Here is a 17872-nt window from a genome sequence, read left to right as displayed (position 1 = left end):
AGGGAGGGAGAGAGAGTAAAGCAGGGAGAGACGGGGAGGGAGAGAGAGGGTGAGGGAGGGAGAGCGTGAGGAGAGCGGGAGGGAGAGTAAAGCAGGGAGAGACGGGGGAGGGAGAGAGGGTGAGGGAGGGAAAGAGTGAAGGCTTGGGACAGGGAGGGAAAGAGTGAGGGGGTGGGACAGGGAGGGAGAGCTTACCTTCTTCCTTCCTTCGCAGGGGTCCATCGGGCCACCTTCCCCCCCAGTCGCTCTCTCTCTCTTCCCCCCCAGTCGCTCTCTCTCTTCCCCCCCCAGTCACTCTCTCTCTTCCCCCCCAGTCGCTCTCTCTCTTCCCCCCCCAGTCGCTCTCTCTCTTCCCCCCCAGTCGCTCTCTCTCTTCCCCCCCCAGTCGCTCTCTCTCTTCCCCCCCAGTCGCTCTCTCTCTTCCCCCCCAGTCGCTCTCTCTCTTCCCCCCCAGTCGCTCTCTCTCTTCCCCCCCAGTCGCTCTCTCTCTTCCCCCCAGTCGCTCTCTCTCTTCCCCCCCAGTCGCTCTCTCTCTTCCCCCCCAGTCGCTCTCTCTCTTCCCCCCCAGTCGCTCTCTCTCTTCCCCCCCAGTCGCTCTCTCTCTTCCCCCCCAGTCGCTCTCTCTCTTCCCCCCCAGTCGCTCTCTCTCTTCCCCCCCCAGTCGCTCTCTCTCTTCCCCCCCAGTCGCTCTCTCTCTTCCCCCCCAGTCGCTCTCTCTCTTCCCCCCCAGTCGCTCTCTCTCTTCCCCCCCCAGCCGCTCGCTCTCTTCCCCCCAGTCGCTCTCTCTCTCTTCCAATAACAACATGCCCTCGAAAATGCCCTCGCACCGCCGGGCACTCCAGCTAGTACATTATAGTTAACAGACAGTTTAAAGGTGCAGTCCACAGCTGCACTACACTGTAGTTAAAGGGATTATTACTAATTGCCCTGAGTCTCTTAGTGGCTCCGCCACACCATGTATAATTCCACTATCTAACCATTCCATGGTTAATTCTAGTATCTAACTATCCCGTGGATAACTCCAGTATTTAACTGTTCCATGGTTAATTCCAGTATCTAACTATCAGGTATCTACCAAGACTCGGTTTCACAGCCACATCATTTTCCTCAGCAACTGTCTCCGGTTCCGACTTATTCCACGTGGATTCCAACTAAACTTCCATCCTTCGTGCTTCGGATCCACCCAGGATTACAAATATCTCCAAGATATTCATCGTTCCTCGAACTACTGCTATCGCGCATCCTGAGATCCACGCTCAATGCCATGCGGCGCCACATGAACACTCTCGACTTCTCTCTTCAGCAACACCGCGCACTCTATCTCAAAGCTGTCCGGGTGCACAGTTCCATTTCATCCTTCGACTCATCCGACGCTTCAACAAAAAACTTTTCTTCTTCCTTTCCGATGTCAAGGATCGCAAGCTTCATCAACTCTTGGACACCAACGCCCCTCGGAACCTTCTTCCCCTTCACTTTCCTCTGACACCCCCCTTCTCCCAATCTCACGCCCTGTCGCGTTTTCACTATCCCCTCTGACCTTCCACTCTCTGACCCTGAATGATCAGTCCTCAGCAAAGGCCTAAGCTTCATGCCCTTACGCCCCCACCTCAATGAATTTCGAGCTCGGCACGATGTTGAGCTCTTTTTCCGCCGCCTTCGTCTCCGTGCCCACTTCTCTGGCCAGGAGTCATCCCCCCACACAACTGACCCTTTCTCCCGCTTGCCGAATTCCCGTTCTACCTGGACCCCTCCTCCTGGCCTCTTACCCTCTCTAGATCTTTTCATCGCTAACTGTCGCCATGACATCGGCCGTCTCCATTTCTCTGCTCCCCTCACTCACTCCAACCTACCTCCCTCTGAACTTGCAGCACTCCATTCTCTTAGATCCAACCCTGACATTGTCATTAAACCCGCTGACAAGGGTGGTGCTGATGTTGTTTGGCGCACTGACCACTACCTAGCGGAAGCTGAACGCCAACTCTCCGACACCTCCTCCTACCTCCACCTGGACCATGACCCCACTACCGAACATCAAACCAATGTTTCCAAGACAGTCACTGACCTCATCTCCTCTGAAGATCTTCCCCCCGCTGCCACCAACCTCATAGTTCCCCAACCCCGCACAGCCCGCTTCTACCTCCTTCCCAAGATCCACAAACAGGACTGCCCTGGTAGACCCATCGTTTCAGCCTGTTCTTGCCCCACGGAACTTACCTCTTCCTATCTTGACTCTATCTTTTCTCTCCTTGTCCAGTCTTTTCCCACCTACATCCGCGACTCTTCGGACGCCCTCCACCACTTTAACAGTTTCCAGTTTCCTGGCCCCAACCGCTTCCTTTTCACCATGGACGTACAATCCCTCTACACCTCCAACCCCCACCCGGATGGCCTGAGGGTGCTCCGCTTCTTCCTTGAACAGAGGCCCGACCAGCCCCCATCCACCACCACCCTCCTCCGCCTGGCTGAACTTGTTCTCACATTGAACAACTTCTCCTTTAACTCCACTCATTTCCTCCAAATCAAAGGTGTTGCCATGGGTACCCGCATGGGTCCTAGCTATGCCTGCCTTTTCGTGGGCTATGTGGAACAATCTTTGTTCCAGTCCAACTCGGGTCCCCTCCCACACCTCTTTTTCCGATACATTGATGACTGTATCGGTGCCGTTTCCTGCTCTCGTCCCGAACTTGACAATTTCATTCACTTTGCCTCCAATTTCCACCCTTCACACACCTTCACATGGTCCATCTCTGACTCTTCCCTTCCCTTCCTCGACTTCTCCGTCTCCATCTCTGGGGATAGGTTATCGACCAATATTCACTACAAGCCCACTGACTCCCACAGCTACCTGGACTACACTTCCTCCCACCCCGCTTCCTGTAAGGACTCTATTCCATTCTCCCAGTTTCTCCGTCTCCGCCGTATCTGCTCCGACGATGCCACCTTGCACACCAATGCTTCAGACATGTCTTCCTTTTTCCGCAACCGAGGATTCCCCTCTACCGTGGTTGACACTGCCCTCGACCGTGTCAGTTCTATCTCCCGCACTTCTGCCCTCACCCCTGCCCCTCCCTCCCGGAACCACGATAGGGTTCCCCTTGACCTCACCTTTCACCCCACCAGCCTCCACATTCAACGGATCATCCTCCGGCATTTCCGCTACCTCCAAAGTGATCCCACCACCAAACGTATCTTCCCTCCCCTCCCCTTTCAGCATTCCGCAGGGACCAATCCTCCGAGACACCCTAGTCCACTCCCCTATCACCCCAAACAGCCCTTCCCCTTCACCTGGCACCTTCCCGTGCAAGCGGAGGAGATGTAACACCTGCCCCTATACCTCCCCCCCTTCCCACTGTCCAGGGCCCCAAACACCCCTTCCAGTTGAAACAGTGATTTACTTGTACTTCTTGCAATCCAGTATACTGTATTCGCTGCTGACGACGCGGTCTCCTCTACATTGGGGAGACCAAACGCAGATTGGGTGACCGCTTTGCGGAACACCTTCTTTCAGTCCATAAGGGTGACCCCGAGCTTCCAGTCGCCTGTCATTTTAATTCACCGCTCCATTCCCACTCGGACCTCACTGTCCTTGGCCTTTTGTATTGTTCCACAGAAGCTCAGCATGAACTCGAGGAACAGCACCTCATCTTCCGATTAGGCACTCTGCAGCCTTCCTGAATCAATATCGAGATCAACAATTTCAGATCATAAACTCGGCCCCTATTTCATTTCTTCTTGTAATTTTTCCACTCCTTTCCCCCCCCCTTTCCTTTTGTTTCTCTCTCACACCTGGCAGCTATCTCTTGCCCTGCCAGCACACTTTACACCTAATCTCAGCCTATTACCATCTCGTCTAGCTTCTGATACCTTTTATTGTCTCCTTTACTTCTTTTGTTTCTTTTATTCTTTTGTCCGATCGCAGCCCTGCCTCCGATCTATCTTCTTTTCTTTCCAGTTTTGAAGAAGGGTTCAGCCCGAAACGTCAACTCAAATTTCACTCCACAGATGTTGCCTGACCTGCTGAGTTTTTCCAGCATTTTCTGTTGTTATTTCTAACTACAACATAGTTAATTCTAGTACCTAACTATCCCATGGTTAATTCCAGTATCTAATTATTCCATGGTTAATTCCAGTATCAAACAATAACATGGTTAATTCCAGTACCTAAGGCTACCACGTTTAATTCCAGTATCTAACTAGACCAGGTTTAACTCTGGTATCGAACTATACCATAGTTAATTCCCATATCTAAATATGCCATGGTTAATTCCAGTTTCATAATATAAAATTGTTAATTCTTGTATCTAACTATGCCATGCTTAATTCCAGTATCTATCTATTCCCTGGTTAATTCCAGTACCTAACTGCCCCATGGTTAATTCCAGTATCTAACTATTCCATGGTTAATACCAGTATCAAACTATAGCATGGTTAAATCCCGTATCCAACTGTAGCATGGTATATTATAGTATCTAATTATACCATGTTTATTTCAATTATCTAACTATACGATGGTTAATTCCAGTATCTAACTATACCAGGTTTTATTCCAGTATCTAACTTTACCATGTTTAATTCCACTAACTATACCATGGTTAATTCCAGCATTTAAGGAAAGCATGGTTCATTGCAGTATCTAATTATACCATGCATAATTCTAGTATCTAACTATACCATGGTTAACTCCAATATGTATCTATACCATGGTTCATTCAAGTATCTAACTATCACATCGTTAATTCCAGTTTCTAACTGTACCATGGTTAATTGCAGTATCCATCTATAGAATGTTTAATTGCAGTATCTAACCATACCATAGTTAATTCCAGTATCTATTTATAACATAGTTAATTCCAGTATCCAAAGATACCGGCCTAGAAATTCACTATGGCCCCCGCCAGCTGGCTAGCGCCCAAAAGTTAGCGCTGGGCGGGAAGCCTATAGCGATCATCAGATATTCATTGTTAGCGCCCCAATTCAGAAGCGGGCACTATACCAGGGTGTGCCCGCCTCCGCTTGGTGCGCTGACACTGAATATCAGCGCTCTTGGCGCCACTTGCGCCAGGCGCTGCACAGCGGCAGGCTGCGGTACTGCAGGCCTCCTCCTCTTAAGGGGGAGCTGCCTGCAACGGGGAGATCGCCGCTGGATAGTGCCGGCAAATGAGCCCGCACCATGGAGAAGTGCCGGGCTCGCGGAAAGCAGCCGGCAATGCCGCGGGGGGTGGCGGTGGAGGAGGCCAGGGAAGGAGGTGCGGGCAGGCAGCCGCCGCAAAAGCGGCCGGCCGCACCTTCCGCTTTAAAGCACCCCACTATGGCAGCAGGACGGCCCCGTTTTCTGGTCGCTGTTTGCGGCCGCTTCGGAGGAGGCGGCCGCAACTAAATATGGGGATCGGCGTGGTTTCGGGGCGGAACCGGGGCACTGCGCGCACCGATGACGTCATCGGTGCCGGCGCAGCGCTAGCGGCTACCACCGCCAATACCGCTGCGCTGAATATCTGTGCAAACTCATTTTTGGCGCAAAATCACCCTTAAGGCGTTAACTGGGCGCAAAGCTGGCAGCGCCTTAATGAATTTCTAGGCCACCATATTTAATTCCAGTTTCTAACTACACCAGGTTTAACTCTAGTATCAACTATACCATGGTTAATTCCAATATCTAATTATACCATGGTTAATTCCAGTATGTAACATTGCCATGTTTAATTCCACTATCTAACTATAACATGGTTAATTCCAGCATTTAAGGAAAGCATGGTTCATTCCAGTATCTAATTATACCATGTATAATTCTAGTATCTAACTATACCATGGTTAACTCCGATATGTATCTATACCATGGTTCATTCAAGTATCTAACTATCACATCGTTAATTCCAGTTTCTAACTGTACCATGGTTAATTGCAGTATCCAACTATAGAATGTTTAATTGCAGTATCTAATCATACCATGGTTAATTCCAGTATCTATTTATACCATGGTTAATTCCAGTATGTAACATTGCCATGTTTAATTCCACTATCTAACTATAACATGGTTAACTCCAGCATTTAAATAAAGCATGGTTCATTCCAGTATCTAATTATACCATGTTTAATTGTAGTATCTAACTATACCATGGTTATTTCCAATATCTAAATTTACCATAGTTATTTCAAGTATCTAACTATCACATTGTTAATTCCAGTTTCTAAAAGTACCATTGTTAATTGCAGTATCCTATTATACCATGGTTATTACCAGTATCTAAGTTTCCCATGGTTTACTCCAGTTTATAACTATAACATGGTTAATTCTAGTATCTAACTTTCTCATGTTTAATTCCAGTATCTAACTATTCCATTGTTAATTCCAGTATCTAACTATAACATGGTTAATTCCAGTGCCTAACTGTACCATGGTTAATTCCAGTGCCTAAATCTTCCATGGTTGATTCCAGTATCTAAGTATAACATGGTAAATTCTAATATCTAATTGTCCCATGGATAATTCCAGTTTTCATCTATTCCACTGTTAATTCCAGTATCTACCTATAACATGGTTAATTCTAGTATCTAAATATAATATGGTTAATTCCAGTATATAACAATTCCATGATTAATACCAGTATCTATTTATAACATGGTTAATTCTTGTATCTAGCTACCACATTGTTATTTCCAGCATCTAACTAATCCATGGTTAATTCCAGTTTCTAACTATAACATGGTTAATTCCAGTATCTAACTATCCCATGGTTAATTCCAGTATCTACCAATATCTTGGTTAATTCTAGTATCTAAATATAATATGGTTAATTCTAGTACCTACCTATCCATGGTTAATTCCAGTATATAACTATTCCATGATTAATACCAGTATCTATTTATAACATGGTTAATTCTTGTATCTAGCTACCGCATTGTTATTTCCAGCATCTAACTAATCCATGGTTAATTCCAGTTTCTAACTATAACATGGTTAATTCCAGTATCTAACTATCCCATGGTTATTTCCAGTATCTAACTGTAACATGATTAATTCTCGTATCTAACTATCCCGTGAACTATACAAATGTTAATTCCAGTATCTAACTATAGCATGGTTCATTCCAGTATCTAACTATAGCATGCTTAATTCCAGTATCTAATGTTACCATATTTAATTCTATAGTGTAACTACACCATGGTTAATTCCAGTGTCTACCTATGTCATGGTTAATTCCAGTATCTAACCATACCATGGTTAATTCCAGTATCTATCTATAACATGGTTAATTCCAGTATCTAACTATGCCATTGTTAATTCCAGTATCTAACTATTCCATGGTTAAATCCAGTATCTAACTATTCCATGGTTAATACAAGTATCTAACTATACCATTGTTAATTCCAGTATCTAACAATGCAATGGTTAATTCGAGTATCTAAATATTCCATGGTTAATCCCAGTGTCTAAATATAATATGGTTAATTCTACTATCTAACTATCCCAACGTTAATGCCAGTGTTTAACTATTCCATGGTTAATTCCAGTTTCTAGCTATAAAATGGTTAATTCCAAATACCTAGCTATCCCATGGTTAATTCCAGTATCTAACTATTCCAAGATTAGTTTCAGTATCTAAATATAGCATGGTTAATTCCAGTGCATAACTATTCCATGATTAATTTCAGTATCTAAATATAACATGGTTAATTCCAATATCTAACTATTGCATTGATAATTCCAGTATCTAATTAGAGCCGGGGTAATTCCAGTATCTAACTATAGCATGCTTAATTCCAGTATCTAATGTTACCATATTTAATTCTATAGGGTAACTACACCATGGTTAATTCCAGTGTCTACCTATGTCATGGTTAATTCCAGTATCTAACCATACCATGGTTAAATCCAGTATCTATCTATAAAATGGTTAATCCCAGTATCTAATTATGCCATGGTTCATTACAGTATCTAACTATCCCATGGTTAATTCCAGTATCTAGCAATCCCATGGTTAATTCCAATAGCAAATATCCCATGGTTAAGTCCACTATCTAACTATGCCATGGTTAATTCAAGTATCATACTATCGCATCATTAATTCCAGTGTCTACCTGTACCATGGTTATTTCCAGTATCTAACTATAACATAGTTAATTCTCGTACCTAACTATTCCATGGTTAACTCCAGTATCTAATTATTCCATGGTTAATTCCAGTATCAACTTTAACATGGTTAATTCTACTACCTTACTAACCCATGGTTAATTACAGTATCTAATGATTCCATGGTTAATTCCAGTTCTGAATAAAACATGGTTAATTCTGGTATCTAAATATCCCATGGTTAGTTCTACTGTCTAACTATTCCATGGTTATTTCCAGAATCTAACAATCCCATGGTTAATTCCGCTATCTAGCTATACCATGGATAAATTAAGTATCCTATTATCGCATCATTAATTCCAGTGTCCAACTGTACCAGGGTTAATTCCAGTATCTAACTATAACATGGTTAATTCAAGTATCTAATTCTACCATGGTTAATTCCAGTATCAACTATAACATGGTTAAATCCAGTACCTAACTATCCCATGTTTAATTCCAGTATCTAACTATTCCATGGTTAATTCCAGTATATAACTATAACAGGATTAATTCTACTATCTATCTATCCCATGGTTAATTCTAGTATCTAACTATCCCATGGTTAATTACAGTAACTAATGATCCCATAGTGAATTCCAGTATCTAACTATTCCATGGTTAATTCTAATATCTAACTATGCAATGGTTAATTCCAATAACTAATTATACCATGGTTAATACCAGTATGTAAATATACCATGGTTAATTCCAGTATCTAACTCTTCCATGGTTAATTCCAGTATATCGAAGGGCCGAATGGCCTACTCCTGTTCCTATCTTCTATGATTCTATGGAGAAGGCAGGGACAAGGTACTGAATTTGGATGTTCAGCCATGATCTCATTGAATGGTGGACCAGGCTGAAAGGGCTGAATGGCCTACTCCTGCTACTATCTTCTATGTTTCTTCTTCTATATTTCTACAACTATAACATGATTAATTCTACTATCTACCTATCCCATGGTTAATTCTAGCATCTAACTATACCATGGTTAATTACATTATCTAACTATAACATGATTAATTCTAGTATCTAACTATCCCATGGTTATTTCCAGTATCTAACTATAGCATGATTAATTCTAGTATCTAACTATCCCGTGGTTAATTCCAGTATCTAACTATAACATGATTAATTCTAGTATCTAACTATTCCATGGTTAATTCCAGGACCTATCTATAGCATGGTTAATTCTAGTATCTAACTAACCCATGGTAAATTCCAGTATCTATCTGTAACATGGTTAATTCTAGTATCTAACTATCACATGTTTAATTCCAGTACCTAACAATTCCATGGGTAATTCCAGTATCTAACTATAACATGATTAATTCTAGTACCTAACTATTCCATGGTTAATTCCGGGACCTATCTATAGCATGGTTATTTCCAGTATCTAACTGTCCAATGGTTAATTCCAGTATCTAACAATCCCATTATTAATTCCAGTAGCAAACATCCCATGGTTAAGTTCACTATCTAACTATACAATGGTTAATTCAAGTATCCTACTATCGCATCATTAATTCCAGTGTCTATCTGTACCAAGGTTAATTCCAGTATCTAACTATCCCATGGTTAATTCCAGTATCTAACTATTCCATGGTTGATTCCAGTATCTAACGATAACATGGTAAATTATAATATCTAACTATCCCATGGTTATTTCCAGTACTTATCTATTCCATGGTTAATGCCAATATCTAACTATAACATGGTTAATTCTAGTACCTAACTATCCATGGTTAATTCCAGTATCTAACTATAACATGATTAATTCTAGTACCTAACTATTCCATGGTTAATTCTGGGACCTATCTATAGCATGGTTATTTCCAGTATCCAACTGTCCAATGGTTAATTCCAGTAGCTAACAATCCCATTATTAATTCCAGTAGCAAACATCCCATGGTTAAGTTCACTATCTAACTATACAATGGTTAATTCAAGTATCCTACTATCGCATCATTAATTCCAGTGTCTAACTGTACCAAGGTTAATTCCAGTATCTAACTATCCCATGGTTAATTCCAGTATCTAACTATTCCATGGTTGATTCCAGTATCTAACGATAACATGGTAAATTCTAATATCTAACTATCCCATGTTTATTTCCAGTACTTATCTATTCCATGGTTAATTCCAGTATCTAACTATAACATGGATAATTCTAGTACCTAACTATCCATGGTTAATTCCAGTATCTAAATATTCCATGTTAAAACCAGTATTTATTTATAACATGGTTAGTTCTTGTATCTAGCTACCCCATTGTTATTTCCATTATCTAAATATTCCATGGTTAATCCCAGTGTCCACCTATAATATGGTTAATTCTACTATCTAACTATCCCATCGTTAATGCCAGTGTTTAACTATTCCATGGTTAATTCCAGTATCTAGCTTTAAAATGGTTAATTCAAGTACCTAGCTATCCCGTGGTTAATTCCAGTATCGAACTATTCCATGATTAGTTTCAGTATCTAAATATAGCATGGTTAATTCCATTATCTAACAATACCATGGTTAATTCCAGTATCGAACTATAAAAATGTTAATTCCAGTATCTAACTATAGCATGGTTCATTCCAGTATCTAACTATTGCATGGATAATTCCAGTATCTAATTAGAGCAGGGCTAATTCCAGTATCTAACTATAGCATGCTTAATTCCAGTATCTAATGTTACCATATTTAATTCTATAGTGTAACTACACCATGGTTAATTCCAGTGTCTACCTATGTCATTGTTAATTCCAGTATCTAACCATACCATGGTAAATTCCAGTATCTATCTATAACATGGTTAATTCCAGTGTCTAACTATGCCATGGTTAATTCCAGTATCTAACTATTCCATGGTTAAATCCAGTATCTAACTATTCCATGGTTAATACGAGTATCTAACTATACCATTGTTAATTCCAGTATCTAACAATGCAAAGGTTAATTTGAGTATCTAACTTTTCCATGGTTAATACCAGTATCTAACTATACCATTGTTAATTCCAGTATCTAACAATGCAAAGGTTAATTTGAGTATCTAAATATTCCATGGTTAATCCCAGTGTCTAACTATAATATGGTTAATTCTACTATCTAACTATCCCAACGTTAATGCCAGTGTTTAACTATTCCATGGTTAATTCCAGTTTCTAGCTATAAAATGGTTAATTCCAAATACCTAGCTATCCCATGGTTAATTCCAGTATCTAACTATTCCAAGATTAGTTTCAGTATCTAAATATAGCATGGTTAATTCCAGTGCATAACTATTTCATGATTAATTTCAGTATCTAAATATAACATGGTTAATTCCATTATCTAACTATTGCATGGATAATTCCAGTATCTAATTAGAGCTGGGGTAATTCCAGTATCTAACTATAGCATGCTTAATTCCAGTATCTAATGTTACCATATTTAATTCTATAGTGTAACTACACCATGGTTAATTCCAGTGTCTACCTATGTCATGGTTAATTCCAGTAGCTAACCATACCATGGTTAATTCCAGTATCTATCTATTAAATGGTTAATTCCAGTATCTAATTATGCCATGGTTCATTCCAGTAACTAACTATCCCATGGTTAATTCCAGTATCTAACCATAACATTCTTAATTCCAGTATCTAACTATCACATGGTTAATTCCAGTATCTAACTATCCCATGGTTAATTCCAGTATGTAACCATCCCATGGTTAATTCCAGTATCTGATTATCCCATGGTTAATTCCAGTATCTAGCAATCCCATGGTTAATTCCAATAGCAAATATCCCATGGTTAAGTCCACTATCTAACTATGCCATGGTTAATTCAAGTATCCTACTATCGCATCACTAATTCCAGTGTCTATCTTTACCATGGTTATTTCCAGTATCTAACTATAACATAGTTAATTCTAGTACCTAACTATTCCATGGTTAACTCCAGTATCTAATTATTCCATGGTTAATTCCAGTATCAACTTTAACATGGTTAATTCTACTATCTAACTAACCCATGGTTAATTCCAGTATCTAATGATTCCATGGTTAATTCCAGTTTCTAAATAAAACATGGTTAATTCTGGTATCTAAATATCCCATGGTTAATTCTACTGTCTAATTATTCCATGGTTATTTCCAGAATCTAACAATCCCATGGTTAATTCCACTATCTAGCTGTACCATGGATAAATTAAGTATCCTATTATCACATCATTAATTCCAGTGTCCAACTGTACCAGGGTTAATTCCAGTATCTAACTATAACATGGTTAATTCAAGTATCTAATTATTCCATGGTTAATTCCAGTATCAATTATAACATGGTTAAATCCAGTACCTAACTATCCCATGTTTAATTCCAGTATCTAACTATTCCATGGTTAATTCCAGTATATAACTATAACATGATTAATTCTACTATCTATCTATCCCATGGTTAATTCTAGTATCTAACTATCCCACGGTTAATTACAGTAACTAATGATCCCATGGTTAATTCCAGTATCTAACTATTCCATGGTTAATTCCAATATCTAACTATGCAATGGTTAATTCCAATAACTAATTATACAACGGTTAATTCCAGTATGTAAATATACCATGGTTAATTCCAGTATCTAACTATTCCATGGTTAATTCCAGTATATCGAAGGGCCGAATGGCCTACTCCTGTTCCTATCTTCTATGTTTCTATGGAGAAGGCAGGGACAGGGTACTGAATTTGGATGTTCAGCCATGATCTCACTGAATGGTGGACCAGGCTCAAAGGGCTGAATGGCCTACTCCTGCTACTATCTTCTATGTTTCTTCTTCTATGTTTCTATAAATATAACATGATTAATTCTACTATCTATCTATCCCATGGTTAATTCTAGCATCTAACTGTACCATGGTTAATTACATTATCTAAATTTACTATGCTTAATTCCACTATCTAATGATACCATGGTTAATTCCAGCATTTAACTAAAGTATGGTTCATTCCAGTATCTAACTATGCCATGTTTAATTCTAGTATATAACTATACCATGGTTAACTCCAGTAACTATCTAAACCAACGTTAATTCAAGTATCTAACTGTACCATGATTAATTCCAGTATCCAAACATAGTATGGTTAATTCGCGTATCTAACGATCCCATGGTTAATTCCAGTTTCTAATTTAAACGTGGTTAAATCTAGTATCTAAATATCCAATGGTTACTTTCAGTATCTAATTATTCCATGGTTAATTCCAGTATCTAATTATAACATGGTTAATTCTAGTACCTAACTATCCCATGGTTAATTACAGTGTCTAATTATCCTTGGTTAATTCCAGTATCTAACTATTCCATGGTTAATTCCAGTATCTAACTATTCCATGGTTAAAACCAGTATCTAACTATACTATTGTTAATTCCAGTATCTAACAATGCAATGGTTAATTCGATTATCTAACTATACCATGGTTAATTCCAGTATCTAACTATACAAAGTTAAATTCCAGTAACTAACTATAGTATGGTTAAATCCAGTATCCAACTATAGCATGGTAAATTACAGTATCTAATTATACCATGTTTATTTCCATTATCTAATTATACCATGGTTAATTCCAGTATCTAACTTTACCACGGTTAATTCCAGCATTTAACTAAAGCATGGTTCATTCCAGTATCTAATTATACCATGTTTATTTCCATTATCTAACTATACCAAGGGCAATTCTAATATCTAACTATAGCATGGTTAATTCCAGTATCTAAATATACCTTGTTTAATTCCACTATCCAGCAATACCATGGTTAATTCCAGCATTTAACTAAAGCATGGTTCATTCCAGTATCTAATTATACCATGTATAATTCCAGTATCTAACTATCCCATGGTTAAATCCAGTAACTAACTTTAACATGGTTAATTCTAGTATCTAACTGTCCCATGGTTATCTCTAGTATTTAACTATTCCATGGTTAATTCCAGTATCTAACTATCTCATGGTTAATTCCAATATTTAACTATTCCATGGTTAATTCCAGTGTCTAACACTAACATGGTTAATTCCAGTATCTAACTATTCCATGGTTAATTCCAGTATCTAACTATAACATGGTTAATTCCAGTGTCTAACTATAACATGGTAAATTCCAGTACATAAGAATACCATGTTTAATTCCAGTATCTAACTACACCAGGTTTAACTCTAGTATCTAACTATACCAATGGTTAATTCCCGTATCTAACTATACCATGGTTAATTCCAGTATATAACAATCCAATGGTTAATTCCAGTATGTAACTATAACATGGTTAATTCTAGTATATGTGTATAACATCGTTAATTCCAGCATCTAACTTTTCCATGGTTTATGCCAGTATCTAACAACAACATGGTTAATTCTAGTACCTAACTATCCCATGGTTAATTCCAGCATCTAATTATTCCATGTTTATTTCCAGTATCTAACGATAACATGGTTAATTCCAGTACCTAAGGTTACCATGTTTAATTCCAGCATCTAACTACACCAGGTTTAACTCTGGTATTGAAATATACCATGGTTAATTCCCGTATCTAAATATGCCATGGTTAATTCCAGTTTCATAATATCAAATTGTTAATTCTTGTATCTAACTATCCCATGGTTAATTCCAGTATGTAATTATTCACTGGTTAATTCCAGTAACTAACAATAACACGGTTAATTCCGGAACCTAACTATCCCATGGTTAATTCCAGTATCTAACTATTCCATGGTTAATACCAGTATCAAACTATAGCATGGTTAAATCCAGTATCCAACTATAGCATGGTATATTATAGTATCTAATTATACCATGTTTATTTCCATTATCTAACTATACCATGGTTAATTCCAGTATCTAACTATTCCATGGTTAATTCCAGTATCTAACTATACCAAGGTGAATTCCAGTATATAGGTATAGCATGGTTAATTCAAGTATCGAAATATAACATGGTTAATTCCAGTATCTAACTATACCAGGTTTTATTCCAGTATCTAACTTTACCATGTTTAATTCCACTATCTAACTATACCATGGTTAATTCCAGCATTTAAGGAAAGCATGGTTCATTCCAGTATCTAATTATACCATGTATAATTCTAGCATCTAACGATACAATGTTTAACTCCAACATGTATCTATACCATGGTTCATTCAAGTATCTAACCATCACATCGTTAATTCCAGCTCTAACTGTATCATGGTTAATTGCATTATCCAACTATAGCATGTTTAATTCCTGTATCTAACCATACCATGGTTAATTCCAGTATCTATTTATAACATGGTTAATTCCAGTATCTAATGATACCATGTTTAATTTCAGTTTCTAACTACACCAGGTTTAACTCTAGTATCGAACTATACCATGTTTAATTCCAGTATCTAATTATACCATGGTTAATTCCAGTATGTAACTTTGCCATGTTTAAATCCACTATCAAACTATATCATGGCTAACTCCAGCATTTAAATAAAGCATGGTTCATTCCAGTATCTAATTATATAATAATAATAATAATAATCAACTTTATTGTCATTGTTAGTGCACAAGTGCAGTACAACGAAATGTAGGCTTGCGGCTCCCGAGAGTGTACATTTAGATTAAGACATTTAAACATTCAACATTCATTTGGCTTGTAATACATTAACATAAACATAAACATAATAAAGTGCATAGGCAGATGTGCAGGCTTTAGAGTTTTTTTGTGGAGTTCAGTAGGATGACAGCCCTGGGAAAGAAGCTGTTCCTAAATCTGGTCATTCGGGTGCGAATGCATCTGTAGCATCTCCCAGATGGCAGGAGGGTGAACAGACTGTGGCTGGGGTGGGTAGGGTCTTTGATGATGGTCCGTGACCTCCGTAAACAGCGTTCCTGGTATATCTGCTCTATGGTCGGTAGCCGGGTGCCGGTAATGTGTTGGGCATTTTTGACTACCCGCTGCGGAGATTTCCGGTCATAGTAGCTACAGCTGCCATAGCATACTGTGATACAGTTTGTCAGGATGCTCTCTATTGTGCAGCAGTAAAGGTTAGAGAGGATCAGCGGTGACAGGTTACATCCCTTCAGACTCTTTAGGAAATATAGGGGCCGCAGGGCCTTCTTCACCAGAGAGGAGGTATTGCGGGACCAGGAGAGGTCTTCCATGATGTGGACTCCGAGGGACTTAAAGCTGTCCACCCTTTCCACCACAGCCCCATGGATGTGGATGGGGCTGTGACTTCCACCTTAAGACTTCCTGAAGTCCACAATGATTTCTTTGGTTTTCTTGATGTTGAGGGCCAGGTTGTTATTGGCGCACCACTTCACGAGATGCTGGATCTCCTCCCTGCAGGCTGACTCATCATTGTTGGTGATCTGGCCTACGACTGAGTTATCATCCGCAAACTTGATGATGGTGTTGGAACCATGAACAGCCACACAGTCGTGGGTGAACAGGGAGTAGAGGAGGGGGCTCAGCACACTTCCTTGTGGGGCCCCCGTGTTCAGGGTCAGCGGGGGGGAGGTGTAGTTACCTAATTTGACAGACTGGGGTCTGTTTGTTAGGAAGTCCAGGGTCCAGTTGCAGAGGGAAGTGTTCAGGCCAAGAGTGTGGAGTTTGGTGGCCAGCTTGTTGGGGATGATAGTGTTGAATGCTGAGCTGTAGTCCATGAACAGCATTCTGATGTAGGTCTCTTTACCGTCTAAGTGATTCAGTGCAGTGTGTAGAGCAGTTGTGATTGCATCCTCCGTTTTACCACAATTATAATTATACCATGTTTAATTCTAGTATCTAACTATACCATGGTTATCTCCAATATCTAACAATACCATGGTTATTTCAAGTATCTAACTATCACATTGTTAATTCCAGTATCTAACTGTACCATTGTTAATTGCAGTATCCTATTATACCATGGTTAATTCCAATATCTAAGTTTCCCATGGTTAACTCCAGTTTACCAATATAACATGGTTAATTCTAGTATCTAACTTTCCCATGTTTAATTCCAGTATCTAACTATTCCATTGTTAATTCCAGTATCTAACTATAACATGGTTAATTCCAGTGTCTAACTCTTCCATGGTTGATTCCAGTATCTAAGTATAACATGGTAAATTCTAATATCTAACTATTCCATGGTTAATTCCAGTATCTATCAAATCCATGGTTAATGCTAGTATCTAACTATAACATGGTTAAATTCAGTACCTCATTATCCCATGGTTAATTCCAGTATCTAACTATAACATGATTAATTCTAGTATCTAACAATCCCATGATTAAATCTAGTACCTACATTTCCATGGTTAATTCCAGTATAAAACAATTCCATGATTTATACCAGTATCTATTTATAACATGGTTAATTCTTGTATCTAGCTACCGCATTGTTATTTCCAGTATCTAACTATTCCATGGTTAAATCCAGTTTCTAACTATAACATGGCTAATTCCAGTATCTAACTATCCCATGGTTAATTCCAGTATCTAACTATAACATGATTGATTCTAGTATCTAACTATCCCACGGTTAATTCCAGTATCTAACTTTAACATGATTAATTCTAGTATCTAACTATCCCATGGTTAATTCCAGTATCTAACTATAACATGATTAATTCTAGTATCTAACTATTCCATGGTTAATTCCGGGACCTATCTATAGCATGGTTAAGTCTAGTGTCTAACTATCCCATGGTAAATTCCTGTATCTATCTATAACATGGTTAATTCTAGTATCTAACTATCACATGTTTAATTCCAGTATCTATCA

The sequence above is a fragment of the Somniosus microcephalus genome, chromosome 6 (genome assembly GCF_052327205.1).
Source record: "Somniosus microcephalus isolate GS21.2 chromosome 6, FLI_Smic_1.0, whole genome shotgun sequence".
In the NCBI taxonomy this organism is placed as follows: Eukaryota; Metazoa; Chordata; class Chondrichthyes; order Squaliformes; family Somniosidae; genus Somniosus; species Somniosus microcephalus.
The sequence above is the reverse complement of the archived record's forward strand: the minus strand, read 5'-3'. Positions refer to the sequence as shown.